Genomic DNA, 5,378 nt, shown 5'->3' with positions numbered 1-5,378 from the left:
TACTACTAAACTGAAACAAAAAAGAATTGAAAAAAAAAACAAAAAAATACAAAAAAACGGAAGAAAATAAAAACCAAAATCCAAAATAAATTACTAATGATAAATTAAAAATAAAATTAAAAATCCTAAACCTAGTAAAAACTTAAAAAAAAAATAATAAAAATAATAAATAAAACCCAAAATTCAAAATCCAAAACCAGATTAAAAATAAAAAAATGATAACTCAAACTAAAACTCCGTAAAATTAATATATGAAAAACTTAATACCTAATAAATATTATTAAAAAAAAATAATAAAACAAAAATACCGATAAAAAAATATTAAACTCAAAATTTTTCAAGCCGAATAAAAACAAATCTAAATAATAATTCCTGAGAAAAAAAAATAAAAACTTAACTATGCTAAATCTAAAGCAAAATTCACACAACCAATGCAAACCAAAAAGAAAAATTAAAAAGAAAATAGGTAAATAAATAAACGAAATAAAATAAAATTCAAAAAAAAGTTAAACCAAAAAAAAAAACATCCAGATCTTGCAATGAAATAAAACGAAAATAAAATAGTACCCAAATCTTTGAGAAAAAAAATAAACAAATGAAAATAAGTAATAATAAAAATAATAAAAATATCAAATAACGCAATAATTTGTTTAACAAAAAAATTCGGTTTTATATTCAGATCAGATCATACACACTTCTTCAAAAATCCAATGCCTTAAAAAAAAAATACTCCAGGTAAGTTTAAAAACATCCAATAAATCAAACTTATTCACTAAAATTAAGTTCCTTTACAGAAAAATCCCAAGAAAACTCAAAATTCAAAACGATAAGTATTCCTTGTGTCGACGTAAAAAATCAAATATAAACCAAATTCATTTATCTAAAAACATATGTTTCCAAATCCTATATCCCTTTTCAGGCAATCTAAAGTATAAATATTGGAGAAAATTGTAACTTTCGAAATAATTCCGAAACTAACACTAAAAGAGAAAAAGGTAATTACTAATCGATACAAAATTCAGGAAAAGGATTCAAAAAGGTGATTCTCCAAACAGGTGAGTAACTGCAAACCAATAGAGTGGATTAACAGGAAAATTTACATTACTCCAAAACAACATAAATTCCTACCTATTGTAATCTCCGTAGATACGTACTGCTGGTATATCAAACATGGAAAACTGGTATTGTGTTACTCCCTAATAAAATTTAAAAACCAAAAGGACACTGAAAATCCTCATACAACATAACTATCTTCCAGGACTCTATTCGGTTGGGTATATTGAATAGTATAAAATAAACGGACAGACAGGTAAGTAAACACAATTTGGGCTATTGAAACTAACTACTATTGCTAATGAATGTTATAATCTACTCCCTAGGTTACGTCGCAAACGACTATCAGGTGCTATCCCGTTCGAAATCGTGACTTACGTCCCCCTTTGGAAGAGATGAATACCTGACCACTTTTCCCACCCAGACTTCACGTATTCATCTATGGACACGCGATTTGGACAAATTAACTATCAACACCGGGACATGCACAGACAAACACATGAGACAAGGTAGAAACTATTGTGGCCAAAATCAATGCTGTGGTAAACCTGATTTCTCAGGCCCCACGTTGGGCGCCATTTTTGTCACAGCCCGGAGGCTACCGCCATCTGGAGGGAGGAACTGAGTTGCCGTACGCTGGTTGCTGACCGGTGTTGCCGGCTTTTGGCTCAGTCTGTGGGGCGCGGTTCACTGGCAACTCAGTCCTCTGGCAGCTGACAAAAAAAATAAACATTCAACCAGCTATGGAGGACAGCACAAAGACCAACAGGTAGAGGTGTGCACGTGACACGAAATTGTCGTGACTCACGAAATTTTTCGTGACTCACGCGTGAGTAAAGATTTACGCTCACGAAAGTAACCCCGCTCACCAACATAAAACGCTGAAGAGTTAAATTCATTTAATTTTAGTGACACCTGGGATGTTGAAAGTGTAATAAAGCTCTCGATTTTAATAATGCTCATGTTTTCAGACACGTCACTAAGGTAAATCACTCAAAAAATTCTTCGTGAGTCACGACATTTTTCGTGAGTCGCGATATTTTTCGTGAGTCACGACATTTTCGTGCGTGAGTGTGCGTGAGTACAAATTTTCTTTTCGTGAGTGTGCGTGAGCGTGAGTCATACCAAACAATATCGTCCGTGAGTGTGCGTGAGTAAAATTTTTCCGTCGTGAGTGTGCGTGAGCGTGAGTAAACTATTACTCACGTGCACACCTCTACCAACAGGTACACGCTCACAAAAAATCGCTTCTGTAACAAATACTCCCAAACATATTTTGCTTCAAGCATATACATTTTTGGGTATTGCCCAAACGTTTATATGTTTGATCTCTTCCAATATATAATATGTTTGAAAGCATATTGGTCTAAACAATATATGTTTGTGTAGTCTAAGTTCCAAACATTTTGTATTTTTGCATCCAAATTCAATAATGTTGTCTTCCAAAAACAATATGTTATTATGTGAACATATAATATGTTTGGAAGCATTTTGCACCCAAAAATATTATATGCTTAAAAAAAATTCTCCCAAACAATATTGTGCTCAAAATTTTATTTATTTATTTATATATTTACAATCATAATGAATTATGAAAATAAACAGGTAATATAGGTGCTAACAACATAGGTTTTCGACCTGATTGCTCAAAATTTTGTTTCTGCCCAATTGTATATTCCCCCACATCTTTTTCACTTCCACGATATTTTTTAGTTCTTAGCACCTTTTTCTGTAATACAAACATTGTAGAAGAAATTATCCAATTGTATGATTTTTTTTATTTTAATTTTGCCGGACGGGGATTCGAACAGCGGACCACACAGTTTGTAAGGATCAAAGAAGTAGCTGATCAATTGCCCAAGGAAAAATAAATTGTTAATTTTGTAATAACAAGCAACAACCACCAACTTAATTCAATATCGCTCCCTGTTAATATAGGCTATTTCTAAATTAATATATGTTTGCATCCAACCATATTATATTTACAAACATTTTATGTCCCAAACATAATATGTTCTAACATATTAACATATATGTCCCAAACATGTTATGCTAGTTTATGAACATTATATGCTTGCACTCAAAAATATTGTGTTTAAAAATTTGTGTTCCAAACATATAATGTTTATAGCCAAACATATGAAAAACAGTCTTTTTCATCCGTGTACGTATCACAAAAAGAAGAAAAATTAACATTCACACAACTTACCACCCATATTGGCTTGCTGGCATGCCGGTTTTCCAAGACATGCCATGGCCTGACCCTCCCCAACCATGGTGTCCCGTGGCCCATCAACTCGGGACACCCCAAATGCTACACACCTGTTCTTTTAAATCACCTTTTTCCCTTTTCCCTTATAACTTCTTTAGCCTTCCATTTTCAATAATTTGACATCAATATTATTTCTTTTCAAATAACGTTATAAACATATTTTATTACTACCCTTTCTCTCTCTTTCAGACAAATTAAAATCATGAAATTGCAGAAGATTAATTACGGCAAAAATGTACAATTATTCTCCAACAAACAAAACAATTCATAAAAGATAAGTATTCTATCAAAACAATTTTCAAAATTTATAATCAAATTAATCTCAAATCCTTCCACAAACAGCATCTGCCAATATCTCGCCAGGACCTCACAAAATCCCTTCTTCGTTTTAATGTCTTTCCGTCCGTCCGTCTAGATCACGTAAGTATTAGTAACGTCAAAATATAACTTCCGTAAATAAAACATATAATCTTTTTCGTGTAGCTCTTGTTTCACAGCTTTAGTGTTCCTACGGGGACAAACATTAAGAGCGTTAAAAGTGGACCCACATTTCCAGTCCTATTAACTCTAAAATTAGTCCTAGGGTGAGCTCAGCCTAAAAACTATTTATCATGCCCAAACCAGGCGCAACGAAACAAAACCGCGCTAATGAATAACCCCTTCTTGCTAACACATAAAAACTGGCCTAAATCAAAGAACTAATAGATTTCTTTATTTTATTTGCAGAAGCTCCTGTCTATGTCTGTCCGTCAGTCGATGTCAAACAAATGTCCAAGTATTGAAAGTACGACAACAGACGAAACGAGGTACCTGTGGCGCCGTAGGTTGACCAGCGCTAATTACACCCAAGATGGAATAGGATCATACACAGCACAGAAACCGGAAAGCAATGCAGCAGCCAAAATCAACAATATTTCTGGAGACAATCAAATATTCGCCAGCCGGGAAAGATTGGAGTCAATGTCAATTACAATATGGCAGTGGAGGTGTACAACAACAGGCAAGTAGTCTTTTATTAAATGTTCTTATGATTTATTAAATTATATTTTTTTTGGCTTGATTTCACTAATGCTGATTTCTAATTTCTCTTTTCAGGTTTTAGCAGTAATTAGTTTTTAAGCTATATTAAGCATTTATATTGTTGTCTCGATATTATTGCATTTATATTATTGCTTAAACTTTTACTTCAGAATGTTTAGTTTGTAATAACCACACTTCATTCAACATTGTAACCTTGCTCCATAGTTTATTTCTTGTTAAAAACTTTCAAACAAACTGTTTTTATATTATTGTTTATATGAAATTGTATGTGTTTGTATCTTTGTTAAGTTTGTTATGTACACCCTCAAAAAAAATCGCTACTCTAACATATGTTCCAAACATGTTTTGCAGGAAGCACATATATTATTGGATACCGCCGAAACATTAATATGTTTGTTTTATGTGAGCATATTATATGTTTGGAAGCATTTTGAGTCCAAAAATAGTATATGCTTCGAAGAATTCCCCAAAGAAGATTGTGTTCATTTCTTCACATATTTTTAACTTCCACGAAATTTTTGAGTTCTTCGCATCTTTTTCTGTAATACAAATATGCTGTTTTTTTTTTTAATGTCTATTTTCTTGGTTCCGAATGTCTATTCTCTTTATTCCGAATACTCAATCTACTATTCAAATTAAATAATATTTAGACTTAAGCATACCAAATTTTTGGCCATATTATAAAACAATTTTCCGAAACAACATACAAGCGGTTTCACAGAAATTGCTCTCATTTCATTCTCTCGCTGTGTTATGTTGATATCTTTTTATTTAACCCTCCCGGTTTCCATTTCTATTTCTTTCTCTATACTAACTCTCTCTCTCTCTCTCTCTCTCTGTCGCTCTCTGAATAAAGTATCACAACATATAAAGGGTGATTCTTTTGAGGTTAGGATTTTCATGCGTTAGTATTTGACAGATCACGTGGGATTTCAGACATGGTGTCAAAGAGAAAGATGCTCAGTATGCTTTGACATTTCATCATGAATAGACTTACTAACGAGCCACAACG

The 5,378-nt window shown here is 32.7% G+C and overlaps 1 long non-coding RNA gene across 1 annotated transcript; it reads left to right on the top strand.

Annotated features, from left to right (window-relative positions):
- The first annotated feature begins 279 nt into the window (after positions 1–279).
- LOC142225743 (uncharacterized) lies at positions 280–4,320 on the top strand. The gene is made up of 6 exons (XR_012719394.1): positions 280–735; positions 795–1,055; positions 1,147–1,309; positions 1,380–1,562; positions 3,515–3,745; positions 4,052–4,320. It is a non-coding gene; the product is annotated as an uncharacterized LOC142225743 (long non-coding RNA).
- The last annotated feature ends 1,058 nt before the right edge of the window (positions 4,321–5,378 follow it).

The sequence above is a fragment of the Haematobia irritans genome, chromosome 2, assembly GCF_050003625.1.
Source record: "Haematobia irritans isolate KBUSLIRL chromosome 2, ASM5000362v1, whole genome shotgun sequence".
In the NCBI taxonomy this organism is placed as follows: domain Eukaryota; kingdom Metazoa; phylum Arthropoda; class Insecta; order Diptera; family Muscidae; genus Haematobia; species Haematobia irritans.
Note: the sequence above shows the minus strand (reverse complement) of the source record. Positions and strands in the feature narration are given on the sequence as shown.